The 14,495-nt window shown below is 47.6% G+C and overlaps 1 protein-coding gene across 1 annotated transcript in view; it reads left to right on the top strand.

The window, feature by feature from the left end:
• The window catches only part of LOC146857803 (uncharacterized), a 356,602-nt gene that overhangs the window by 255,903 nt on the left and 86,204 nt on the right, over positions 1-14,495 (top strand). The gene's annotated exons all lie outside the window — the stretch shown is intronic.

The following is a 14,495-nucleotide window of genomic DNA, read 5'->3' on the forward strand; positions in this document are numbered from 1 at the left end:
TTGCTGTACCTGTTGTGTTTCAATGCTAAAAGTATGTCCCAGGGAACAGGGACCTGACTCAAATGCAAAGATCATGATGATGCAGGGTATTCAGGACTTGCTCAATATTGGTGACAGCATTTTTGAGTATTAATTCAGTATGCTGATATTTTATGGTGCTAGCCTTAGTAGACAGTCTCACTTTATTAACAGATGATATATATGAGTGTTTAGTTTTGATGTTTTAGAATTGTAAAGACCCTACCTGATGGCACTAATACAGATTTAGCATGCAATGCTAAAAGGAGGGTCTGTTAGATTTGAAATTTCATTTCTGTGTTGCTTAGGCCCGAAATGCTCCCTCCTTGCACTTATAAGCTGTGTACTCCCTTATGTTAGCATTGATGGCGCCATTTTAATTATTGCTATACTGTACTATGACTGAAGATCGAGCTTTCTGGCTCATGGTGCTTGCCTCAGCGGAGCCGCTGCTCCTGCCCCCCCCTTTTTACCTCTTGTTCCTCAATGGTGAAATCTTGCTGCCCTAGTCAATGTATTATCTGTTTTGCATACTATTGGATATGTTGGATATGTTCGTTTCCACATCTTAGAATGGAAGGCCCCAGCCAAGCGGCCTTGGGGTGGAGATAGCCTATACCCGGCTCTGTAACATGACTCATCCTTCTGTTCCTCCTTTGTTCATCCTGGCCTGAACTGGAATTTTCCAGCCTGGGCGGACCCTTGAAGGTGCAAGTATTGTATAATTGTTACCCCCGAGTTGGGGAAAGGCAGTCCTTTGGCTGTCCTCCCAGGAGACAGGTCAGACTGGGCTCCGTTGCAACGCAATTACTAAGAAGTGAGTGGTTTGTATTCTCCTATGTCTGACAGACTCTTCATTATTGGGAAGGCATAGAGGTGGTCCCGAGTGACTCAAATTACCAGTTTTTCGGGTCATTTCCTTCAACCCCATGATTGGGGGTTGCACTTAATAATAAGAATTTTTTTTGCCAAAATGTACCCTTTTTGAAACATTAGAATAATGAAAGATGGAGGAAAACATCATAGTGCTCTAATCTATACTTTGCGATTTGCATGCAGCTCTTTGATGACAGTTATTTGTTCACTGTTCCATTTTTGGATTTTAACATCTACACTACTAGCAACAAAAGGATCTCTCTGACAAAAGCACTGACCTATTTAAACTATATGCACTTTGTGATCTGTATGGTACACATTCTTTGCATCAGGCACTTTAACCTCTGTGCTTCCATAAAATGAGCTAAAACTTCCACTTTATAAAATTCCTTCTCTCGAGGAAGAACATTAATCACCGGAGTTATTTTGAAATTTTCATTTTTGTATGAAAATTGCAGAGGTCAGCAATGCAGCAGCAGGTGCTTTTTAAACCATAAAATACTCCCAAACAGGCGCCCCCTCGAAGAGTCAGCACCCAGTGCGGTGGCACCGGTCGCACCGCCCTAGAGCCGGCCCTGTCTCAGCTCCAACTTGAGGTACTGGGTCAGCAATGGATAAGAGGGGTGTGAACCCTCAGCTCCCACTTGAGGTACCGGGTCAGCAATGGGTAAGAGGGGCGTGCACCACCAGCTCCCACTTGAGGTACTGGATCAGCAATGTATAAGAGGGGCATTCACCCTGAGCTCCTACTTGAGGTACTGGGTCAGCAATGGATAAGAGGGGTGTGCACCCCCAGCTCCCACTTGAGGTACCTGGTCAGCAATGGATAAGAGGGACGTTCACCACCAGCTCCAACTTGAGCTACTGGGTCAGCAAAGGATAAGAGGTGCATGCACCCCCAGCTCCAACTTGAGGTACTGGGTCAGTAAACGATAAGAGGATCATGCACCCCAGCTCCAACTTGAGGTACTGGGTCAGCAATAAATACGAGGGGCATGCACTGCCAACTCCAACTTGAGGTACTGGGTCAGCAAGGGATGGGACGGGCATGCACCGCCAGCTCCAACTTGATGTACTGGGTCAGCAATGGATAAGAGGGGCGTGCACTGCCGGCCTCAACTTGAGGTACTGGGTGAGCGATGGATAAGAGGGGCATGCACCCCCAGCTCCAACTTGAGTTACTAGGTCAGCAATGGATAAGAGGGGCATGAGTCTCCAACACGATCTTGAGGTACTGCTCATCACTCAGTAAGAAGAGTGTGCACCTCCAATTCCATCTTGAGATACAGGGTAAACACTGTACTAGAAGGATGTGCACCGCCATCTCCAGCTGGAGGTACTGGGTCAGCATTGGATAGGAGGAGTGTGCACCCTCTGCTCCAGCTTGAGGTACTGGCTCAACAATGTATAGGAGTGGCATGCACCGCCAGCCCCAACCTAAGGTACTGGGTCAGCAATGGATATGAGGGGCATGCACCACGAGCCCCAACTTGAGGTACTGGGTCAGCAATGGATAACAGGGACATGCTCTCCCAGCTCCATCTTGAGGTACATGGTCAGAAATGGATTGGAGGGGCACGCACCCCCAGCTCTAGCTGGAGGTACTGGGTCAGCAATGGATAAGAGGGACGTGCACTAGTTATGTTGTTCCCCGATTATTCCAAGGTGGTCCAGAGGCAGCGAGTAACTTTCACAGAGGTTAAGCGCCTACTACGCCAAAAGCATGTCCAATATGCCCTCCTGTTTCAAGCACGCCTCAAAATCATGCGTGATGGTAACACACACTTTTTGTCCGACCCCAAGGAAGCACATAACTGGGTAGAGCAACACCTACAGGGTGCTGGGGCTGATTATACACTCTCAGGACACCGGTAACCTAGAAGTCAGCGACGTTGGCAGAAGAAGAGTACCCTCAAACAGTGGAGCTCGCGACCTCGGTCTAGCACTCGAAGCTCCACGGACCTGGAACAAATAATTCCAGAACGCAGGAGAGCGTTGAAGGCAGCCACGAAGATCGGCTGGACAGCAGAGAGCTCCGACAAAGAAAAAGAACCCCATCTTTTTACACCGGAGGAGGACGTAAGCGATACAAACACATCTCGAGATGGCTCCATTACCCCACCCATAGTGACACCACAGACTACGGACACGCTCATCTAACAATAGACACTTGGCCATCACCTGACTCCTCGATGCACCCTGTATAAAGTCGGGGGTGGAACTCACAGACATGAATTCTTCCCGAACTAACCAGATTATCCCGTCAACAGGGGCCCCACAGAACTCGGACATCTGCGTTTCACAATAGACACTGGGACACAACACCTAACACAGATATCTCAATCATAACAATTAATGTCAGGGGAATGCACACAGTGCACAAAAGATATGCCATATACTCATATATCAAACGACAACAAGCGCATATAGCTGTGTTGCAGGAAACACATCTGACGGCATTAGAAGTAGACAGACTGTGCAAGAAATGGAGGGGGATTATTTGTGCCACGACTTACTCGGCCTTCGCCCGGGGTACACTGATTTGGCTCTGACCAGGGATTCCCTTCCGAGAACTTCAATGCACAGTAGATAGGGAAGGCAGGTATGTGCTCCTAGAGGGGCTCCTAGATGGCCAGCCGATACTCCTGGAGATCATATTTGCCCCCAATGTCAACCAGGACAAGTTTTGGGGACAACTCAGCAAAGTTCTAGCCCAATTTACATCAATACCATGGATCCTAGGGGGCGATTACAATTGCACAATGGACCTCCATCTAGACAGATCTCACCCCCCCTTGCACTCCCCGGCATGTAAGCAGACGGAACGTTTCCAAACATGGGTTACACAATGGGCGCTGGCTGATGTGTGGAGGGTCCGGAACCCGGACACCAGGCTGTACTGCTTTCACTTGATCCCCCATGAACTGCGGGTGCGACTCAACAGGTTCCTCTGCACTACATCACTGCTCCCAAAAATCCAACACTCCGATTATTTAGGGCGGGTCCTATCGGACCATAACGCTCACATAGTAACCCTCAGATGGAGACCCTATCACCCCCCAGTGCCTACATGAAAGCTACCGCGAGAGTGCCTTACAGACCTAGGGGTCCATTAGCATGGCGGTTGGAAAATCACTCTGACCGCCATGGTAGCGGGAAAACACCGCCCGCCAGGACCGCGGGAAAACCGCTGGTCCAATTATTATGCTCCGCAGTGGCAATCCGACTGCGGCAGTCGGATAGCAGCGGTTAACATTGTGGCGGGCGGTACTGCCAGCAGCACCGCCGTGATGTCCAAACAAGCATGTCCTGAATGTCCCTGCACTCTGTTGCAGGCACTGCACAGTGTTTGCCACCTGGTACAGGGACATGTAGGGGGGTACCATGGGTACCCCCCCAGTGTACCCACACATCCCCCCAACACATTGGGGGTCCGCAATGGACCCCCGGAAACATTCTCTGCATGCCTTTCCATGGCGGTTCCACTACCGCAACAAACTGGCTACCGCCGGCATCATAATCGTGCCGGCGGTGCTTGGCCCTGATCCGCCACAATTGTAGCAGTCCAGCTCCGCATGCCAGGCAAGCGGGCGGACTGCAACCGGTGGAAAAGTGGCGGTTGGTAAATCACACCGCTGCGGTCACCACCGCAATGCTAATCGGACCGGCGGTGTTCAGGGCTTCGATGGTGGGCGGATGTCTGCCGCCGGTCCGGCGGTTGCTACCACCCGCTCGGCGGAGGACATCCGCCCTCCATCCTAATGGACCCCCAAGGCGAATAGCATCCATGGCTATTTCGCAACCAATGCCCACACAGCAACGTCCAGATCGCAAGAATGGGATGCTTTCAAAGTTGTAGCAAGGGGACATTGTATACAGCAGATAGTAGGGGTCTGGAAAACACTTGAGCAGGCACTCTTACGAGCAGAGACCACCTTAGTGACCCTCACTAAGGAGGCAGATGCGAACAATGCCACCCCGGCACAAGTGGCAACGGCTAAGACGGCCTACGCAGAGACACTACGAGACCTGCGTAAATACAAATTTAGAGCACATGCGAACAGGGCCCATACAGAGGGTAACAGAGCCGGGACTCATCTAGCCTGGCTAGCCCGAAAAGATACGGAGCCACAGCTGGTCACAGAGCTGATAGACCAGGCAGGGATTCCTCGATACTCACAAGTGGAGATACTGCAAATCTTCCACGCCTTCTACTCAGATATCTACCGATGCCCAGCATCAGACTGTCTAATGTCAATCGAATGATGCCTGAACCCTCTAACTATACCGAAGATCCCGGCAGCAGATAGGGACGCCCTGGAAGAGAAGATTGTGTCCGCAAATATATCCTGCGCAATCCGTGCACTAGCACGCAACAAAGCCCTGGGCATAGACGGTTTCCCATTAGAATACAATGGCACCTTTTTAGGTCAGCTCCTCCCCCGGTTGGTGAACATGTACAAGGACGCTTTGGAGATGTGAGTGAGTTACCAAGCTCACTCAGAGAATCGGTTCTGGTGATGTTCCCAAAGCCAGACCGAGACCTGAGGCTCCCAGCCTCATGTAGGCCGATAACGCTACTACATGCAGACTGTAAAATCCTGGGGCAAATACTAGCGGACCGGTACTCCCAAGTCCTCCCCCCAATGATTCACCCAGCAATACATACCATACTACTTATGGGGGCGGGCAGACACTTAGTCACATGGCTATATAAGGCCACTCGGGAACTACTACTCAAGCCCCTGACTACACTGCGCCAGACATGGGAGGAAGACATAGGTCGGCCGTTACACGATAAGGAATGGAAACAAACTTTAGAATACCCCTAAAAGGTCTCCAGAAAAGCATGCTTTAAAAATATACAATTCAATATCCTACACAGGGCATATTTGACACCAAAGCGCCTGCACCGCTTCTACCAGGATACGCAATTCCTATGCCCCGGTGCTCAGCCCCAGTAGCTGATTTCAAACACATGTTCTGGGGGTATCCCACACTACAACAGTACTGGGAGTACATTCATGAGACACTTCAGGCAACCACGAATGTCCCAGGGATCACGTCATGGGAGGCGTGCGCAATAGGCGTGTTTAAAAGACGGAAAATTGATAAAGTGCAGGTTCGATTCATATCACTCTCCCTCCTAGAGAAAAGAGGAATAGCCATCCATTGGCGAGCCCCAGAGGGACCCCCAGTGGAGTCCTGGATAGGAGCAGTCAAGAAATGGGAGGTGGTTGAAGAGGAAGCGATACGGGATGAGGAAGTGAAAGGAGCACGCAAACTTTATATTTCCATGGAATGGGCGCAGCTACTATACCAATTTAGACAACAAACTACACAGTATGACACGGACAAGGCACACCAAGCCCAGGCAACACCCGTTACACCGATAGAACCCCTTGAAAGACACACTGATGTGGTACCCGCACTCGCCAGGGACACCCCATAGCACCTCCTGCGTATGAGTTCAACTCCAGATTGGCTTTCGGGAGATAGTCATCCTCCATTTCTTCCCCGCAGGCACGGCAGTAGCAAGCTAGATCACCAGGTGAACTTGGACAAAAGACCTGCTCCCTCCCCCCACAGTCTGCACACACATGCCCACCCCCCTCCCAGCTGACCCCGTATCCATACCCCAGTTTAGCACCCCGGTTATTAATCAGGGATACAGGCCAGGAATTTAGTATCGACATTGGCTAGCAGATATACAACCCAACTCTGGGGTCAGAAAACCAAGGCTCCTAGTGACACTAATGTCATATCTAAAACACCTCGACTATGCGGAGAGCCCTAATATGCATATACTTCCAGCATAAGAGGCTAATATGGTTGAAAATCACCGCTAATGTATAATCTACAGCCGCATTAATGTCAGTCTATTTCAGCATATATTTCATGTATGAACCTTTGCTTCTCTGTCTCTAAACTGTTAAAATCTAATAAACAAATTAAAAAAAAAAGAAGAGGGACGTGCACCCCCAGCTCCAACATGAGGTACTGGCTCAGCACTGGATAAGAATGACATGAGCCTCCAACACGATCTTGAGGTACTGGTCAGCACTCAGTAAAAAGGGTGTGCACCTCCAATTCCATTTTGAGATAGAGGGTCAACACTGCACTAGAAGGATGTGCATCGCCAGCTCTGTCTTCAGGTACTGGATCAATGCTCGATAAGAAGGGCATGCGCCCCCAGCAGAGAGACCAGTTAATGGCTCAGCACAGGATAAGAAAGACTCACATCCATAGCACTGAGATTAAGCTCTGGGTCAGCAATGTATGAGATGAGAATTGCATCTTTGGTACCATGTTAATGTATTGGGTCAGTAATGGATACATACATGTGCCTTTCTGAGGACTTTGGTCAGCACCAGACAAGATGGTTGAGAAGGATGCTTGATATTAGCAGCATGTTCATCATCGGGTCAATGGTTACTAAGGGAGCATGCTTTTTATCACCATGTTCATTTATTCGGTCAGTAATGGGTGAGGGTGTGCACTTTTAGCACCATGTTTGTTTATTGGGTCAATGATAGATGGGGGCATGTGCTTTCAGCAACGTGCTCAGGTATCGGGTCACTGGTAAATGAGGGCACATGCTTTTAGCACCATGTACCTCTACTGTGTCAATAGTGGATGAGGGCGTGCATCTTTAGTACCATGTTCAGCTTTAAGGTCAGTGAGGGGCTGCACTTTCAGCATGGTGTTCAGGTATCAGGTCAGATCTGGAGGAGAAGGATTCTGGATGGAAGCAACAAGTTTATCATCAGGTCTGTGGTGGATGAGGGTGTGTGCTTTTATTACTATGTTCCTTTACTGGGTCAGTAATGGGTGAGGATGTGCCCTTTTAACTCCATGTTCATTTATTAGGTCAATGGTAGATGAGAGAATGTGCTTTTAGTAGCATGCACAGGTATCAGGTGAATGGTGTATGAGGCTGCGTGCCTTTTAGCACCACTTTCATTTATTCAGTCAGAGGTGGACAAGGGCACAAGCGTTTACCAACCAGCTCAGGAACCTGGCAGGTGGTAGATGAGGGTGCTTGCTTTCCGCACTGTGTTCAGCTACCCGGTCAAATCTGGCCCCAGACAAATCTGGACCGGGGTATTGGGTCACATCAGGCCTCTCCCTTCAACACCGGGTTCTCCAACACATGCAGAACTTAAATGCTCTTTTGCATTCCTTGTAGAACCACTGGTTCCCTAACCATAATCCGACTCTTTAAGTCCTGCGGATAACCCTGAATTCCAATTACAAAGGGGTGATTACGAAAGCTGCGGCTGCATTCTTTTTTCTGCGCCTAGCTACTGTTGCTGCTATCGCAGATCCGAGGGTCACACCCAAAATGATGGATCCTTCACCTTCAGAGGCTAAGTGCAACCTACTTGCAATTTCTTTAGTAATAAAATTCCTAGAATTACTTCGACTTTATCAGACCAAAGTTCCAGTGCTCCTCCTTTGGCATTTTCTGTCTGTCTCGCCAATGTTTTCTGTCCCAGTGATTTGTCCTCAATCCCAGTTCTCTTATCTGACCAAAGAAACATACCATCAGTCTTCAACTGCCTAATTTTGTAGCAGCCAACCAGCTTCATCGTTTGGCGCAACTGGGGTTTTGGCCGGGAGTCTCAGCTTTGCATGATCTGCGTAGATTTGTGAACAATACTTTCCCAGACGCTTTCATTTCATTAGACCTTTTGACATGGTGGACCACTCTAGTCTACTGAGAAGACTGACAGAGCTGGGTATTAAGGATTCAGCTCTGTCCAGGGTTTCCAACTTTTAGTTGGGCAGTGGTTACCAAGTGAGGTGTGCTTCGTTTGAGTTATCCGTCAGCGGGGCTCAATCTTTTCTCCTTTACTTTTAAATCTGAAGATGATCCCCTGGTTTACTTCACGCGCCCCTTTAGTTTTGATCCCTCTCTCTTTGCAGATAATTTCAAAATCTTGGTGAAAATTGAATGAGATATTCACAGCGCGGCCTCCACAGTGTATGAAAGTGATTCTAAGGAAGAGTGTTGGGTGAGTGCCAGGCACCTTAAGTTAAATGGAAACAAGAGGTAGATAATCTGCTGCCTGGGCCCGCTCCTTTTGGGACCTCCCGTTTTGGCCCCATCCTTTTCATCTGTTTCCTCTGTGTGAAAAACCTGGACATCAAAAATAACTGTGCATTTACTGTGGTTGATCAAATTAAGGCTGTAGTGAGAGCTTGTTTTTTTTTCCTGCTACGTTCACTGAAACGCTTTCTTTATTTGTTCTCTTTCCCCATAGAGATCAAATCCTGAATGCATTCATTTCAGCCAGCTTGAATTATTGTAAGGCCCTCTATCTGGAACTACCCAACTACCTTGCTGATAAATTACAGCTTCTTCAGAACTACTCACCCTGACTGGCGTTGGGGCTCGAGTCCTTGACAGGAGACACTGGCTACCAGCCAAGGATCATTTTAAATGCAAGCCCTTATGTCTATTTCATAAAATGAACTATGTCTCCAAATCTTCTCTTCTTGGACATCTGTACCTCTGGTTACACTCCTATTTGAGCACTGTGATCCGCAAGTCACTCTCAGTTATTGATTCCACTGTTTAAGTGGAAAGCCTCGGGCGGCCGTGCTTTCTCTCTGGCCCCAGCAACTCAGTGGAACTCTCTGCATCAAGAGGCAAACTGGCTCACTTTCTGGAAGGCCTTAACTGCTTGGCTATTCAGCACCCTCACCAGACTTCTTACTACTAATGCCCTATTTTAAGGTTTGCTACCATGTGTTTTTTGTGAATTTCACTTGATTCTACAAAGGCAAGATACCCCTCGTGGTGAGTGTTGTATTTTATAAGTTCCAATAGCATATAACATAACACAACGCAGCACAATGTTACGTGACACAAGATAACATAAGACAAAATATCAACATAACAAAGTTGCGTGCAGGTGGCCCTGTATTGGGCACCTGGTGCTTGAGTGCGTTCACGTAAAGCGCCATGTTCGGGTATCGCCTCCATGGGGGAATGAAGGCAGGAGCCTTTAGCACTGTATTGTGGTACTGAATCTCTGGTAGATGAGGATGTGCTTTTAGCACCATGCTCAGGTCTGGGATTATTAGTAGGTGAGGGCGAGCTTTTAGCACTAAGTTCAGGTCCCGAGTCAAAGGCAGACGTGTGAGTGCTTTTTGCACCGTTATCAGGTATTGAGTCAATGGTGGACGAGAAAGATGTGCACCTTCTGCAAAGTGCTGAGATCTCGGGCCAGTAATGAACATAACGTTAAGACTTAGGTGAGTGCTGCATGAGGAGGACGCATGAATTCAGCATCACTTTGAAGGACTAGATGAGTACCAGAAGAGAAGGGCGTACGCCCCTAGTATCATGGTGAGACTCCGAGAGGGTACGTGAGATGGACATGTACCCTCAATGCTACGTTGAGGGGCTGCAAAAGTAGTAAGTGAGAAGAATGCACGCACCCAGCACCGTTTTAGGTATTGGGTAATTATTCCATACGATTTAGGTGTGGTCCAAGCTTTCGGTCATTGCGGCAGTGCTGCATATTTACAAATACCCCCAAAAGTCTTTGAGTCAGAACTGCACAGGGATGCCTACTCCTTGAACTGAGGTAAAGCAAGGCACAGAGCGGAACTAGAGGTAAATGGGATGTACCCAAAGCATTGTGCTGAGGGTCATTACTGAATTCAAATGACTCTTGTCAATAGCCCTATGTAGAGGCATTAAATGAGTATGTCCGTGCCCATTACATTATACACGCGCTAGGCGTGTATAATGGTTCAGAGCAAAAAGAGGCCAACCACCATTACTCTCGTCCTTTCTCCATCTCTACACTGGTTGGAAGCGTCGTGACGCATCACGGCCCCCGATGTCCAGGAGTCAACCATCCAGTGGCATCACTACAGGTGGAACAATTAGGGCTAATCGGTCTAATTAATCAGCCCATGTCTAGCGGCACCCCTGGCACTGATTAATAAGAACCGAATGCGGAAGCGATTATTGGGGTCAGTCGCCCTCGCTTCTGGCGAGAGCCAGAGGCACCAGGCCCTCTGCAGGCCGCGGAAGTGGAGCGGCAGCACTCCATCAGCCAGTAATATGACAGCTAGACAGCGCACCGCCACATATGAAAGAGGGCCTGCATGAGTCGGGCGTAATGGAGCTTGAAATCCATGCTGTTTCTGTATGAATCTCCCTGCCACAGGCTCTGAGGCCTGCTATCTGTTCATCAGCTACCGAGTACACCGGCGACTCAGGCGCTGAAGGACACAGACTCCTATCCTATCACGTCACCAGCCTGTGCTGAAGGATTACTCCCAGGCCAAGATGGCGCTGTTTCTCCCCACGGAGAGGCAGACAATAACAGAACATGCCACCCGCTCCTTATGCTGAAATTATGGTCATAACAGATTAGCCCATTATGGGATGAGAGAGGAATGCCGCAGTGTACTGGAGAGGGACACTGACCTATTACTCAATAGGCAGTGGCAGGACTATGTGCCACGCTTTTGCGTGTGCGAGCATGTTATGCTGCACATGCAGCAGTGTAGCTACCAATAGTGCAGCGGGAGCAGTGGTAATGGGGCCCAGGCAGAGCTTTAAGTGAGATGAAAAAAGTAGAGGTCCCTGAAAGGGGTGAGGCCTATGACTCCAAGCCCAAATTTAAAAACAGTTTTTTAAGGATCGTGTGCTGGATGGAACTTTGGGGCATGTTCACAAAGGAATGGCGAGGCGTGGCATTAAGCAAACATTGCTAATACCACGCCATTCTGAAAGCGAGCACCCCTGCGTTTCCCCTAGCTCTGGCACTAAAACTTGCTGCCTAGTGCCAGTGCAGGCACACTTGCACCATAATGCAAGGGTGTCTGCGTTGGGGGGGAATGATTGTTCATGTGCAGTAAGGTGTCCCTTCCTGCACGTAAACAATCCAGGATGGCGATTTGTAACATTTATGTGTACTGCATTGTGCAGCACACATAGAAGTTGCAAATAGTCATTTTTTAAATGATTTTTAATATGCTGTGAGGGACACCTTCCTGCACATGAACAATCATTCATGGCATGGCGATTTGCTGTTTCTCAGTGTGCTGCACAATGCACCACACATAGAAACAGCAAAAACGAGGAGAAATTAAGCATTTCCCCTCTTTTTGCCATGTTAAGACCAGGCGTTTCCTAGTCTTCATTTTGGCGCTACCCTATATTTACACCACCCTTCTAAATAGGGGGCAGCATCAAAACCAATGGGTGTTGCGGCACCCACCGCAACACCCATTGCCCTTCCCCTTTCATGCAACGTGTAGTTTGAAAGGAGACCTCATTTACAAGGCGTCGTTAAGCCACATTCAGTGGCTGAATGCCGCCTTATTTACTAGGCAGCATTAAGCCACTTAACGTTAAGTGGCTGAATGCCGCCTTGTAAATAAGGCAAAGGGTTTATCGTCACAGGAACGTCATAAATAGTGACATTCCTGTGGCGATATGGGCCTCTAAATATGCCCCATCATTCCCTGAAATGTATTACTGACAAGATGGGGATTCTTTTATTTGGTCAGGATAATGTATTTTCTCCTCAGTTTGAGTGGCCTGACAGGCTCCCGTCTCATCCCTCTCCTGTCAAACTGACTCGCTATCTCGGCATCAAAGTCAATTGCTCACTTTCTTTTCACTTCCAAGTAGTATCTGTTTCCAGTACTTATTTTTTCCCTGATTAAACCATGAACACAATTCTTTGAATACCTTCCTTTGATAGCAAGGAAAACTAAAGTACTGGCACTTATCACTTCACCATTAGACTACAGCAATAGCTTATATCTTGGAATTACTAAAAATATATTACATAAAGTTCAAGTGATTGAAAATGCGGCAGCCAGACTGGTTCTGAAACTTGCACATAAAAGTTTAGATTCTCAGGGACTTAGAACACTTTGTGAGCTCCCGGTCCATAAATGGAATCTTTCGAGAGTCCGACTTTGGTCTTCAGAGCTTTCCACCACGTAGGCCCTTTATATCTCTGTGACGTGTTAAACATTTCAAGCCTTCAAGAACCATGAGATCCTCCCGTCTTAATTTGCTAGCCATCCCTATTTTTAGATGCAAAACCAAAGGGAGGTACATCTCTCTCTGTAAAGAGGACCAAAATCTGGAATCAGCTCCCTGTCCCGCTCAGATTTACCAGCAGTGAAATGGATTTCAGGAAACTTCTCAAAACATGGCTTTTTTCTCTATCCGATGATTCCTGTCGGCATTTGACCTACTAATTTCAGGGTTCTCCTTTCTCTACTCGGTTTTTCATACTACAGTCTTATGTGAAAGGGGATGGTTTACTATGTTTGTTTGCTGAGCTAGCACCAGGATGCTCAGTCAATGAGTGACAGTGCATTTTATAAATACCTCCTTTCATAGCTATCACAATTAAGGATGTGGCTTGAACATAGACACTAAAATTCCCATAGAGTGCCAACCTATCCACACATGTGCATAGAATCACAACTGCAACTGGCATATGTGACCATTGCTCTGTGCGCTTTGATTTGATGACCACATATTCTGAACACCGTTTTGTCCCAATGTCAGGCAATGAAAGAAACTCGCACTGCCTTCAACCACACCTCAGTTTTGTCCTGTAATAAACACCTGGATAGGACCAATCAAAATTTTGCGCTAAGCAAGCAAAATATGATGCCGGAAATGAACCCATAACACAACCTCCTGATAAAAAACAAACAGTGAATACAAGAATAAGTAAAGCACTTGAAATATAAGCAGTAACAACGTGGATTACTTTAACGTTTCTTACACTAATTTTCCAGAAATCGTTCTCTGTTTTCCCGTGAATTGTTAAGGGTATGAATACTTAGGCCTAAATGGACCTGTTTCAATGTCTGTTTTAACTTGCTAATAAGTCTGAGACCCAGAAGGACTCGTCCCACTTAAAGCCCTGAGCCCAGAGGCCTAAGTGATCTGCTGACCCCTGATTATTGCTTTACGTTACTTCCCAGCTAATAGTTAGAGAGCTCATTTATGTTACCTAAAATGGGGCCCATAGTACCATTGGTGCGCCACTGCATGCGTGTGGATATCTTCCTCTATTCAAGGAGATGTGATTTTCTTTTGTTACAGACAGGGTGTTTAGAAGAGGAATGCATGGGTGGTTGTGAATGCTTTAGGGAGAAAAGTTGGAAGGTGCAACCTTTCTAGACGGTTGAGCATAGGAGAAGTGTGACAGGGATTAGTCAGAAAGTTAAATTACCCCCCACTTAAAACTAAAGCTCTTATGGCACCACGCAAATGAAGCAAGCCATCACAGCCTTTCCCAGAAGAGCTCTCTTGTCACTTCCATCCAACCATCTATCCATTCATCCTTCCTTCCACCTGTTGATATTCACAGTTTCACCTTTACATTCTGTCATCCAGTGGTTGAAGTGGGTGGAATCGAAGGGGCATGACGTGGCCATACTTTTTAATTTTAAGTAAAACAGTTTCCCTACTTTTGTGAAAGGACAACCGTCCCGGTACGGTTAATTCAGAGAGTTGAAATGCTTTAGGTAAAGTGTAAGGCAGGGAGTCTCCTGTGCTGTAAAACAATGGGGGGGGGGGGGGGTGAAGGGGGGGC

Source organism: Triturus cristatus, chromosome 3_2 (genome assembly GCF_964204655.1).
Source record: "Triturus cristatus chromosome 3_2, aTriCri1.1, whole genome shotgun sequence".
Lineage (NCBI taxonomy): Eukaryota > Metazoa > Chordata > Amphibia > Caudata > Salamandridae > Triturus > Triturus cristatus.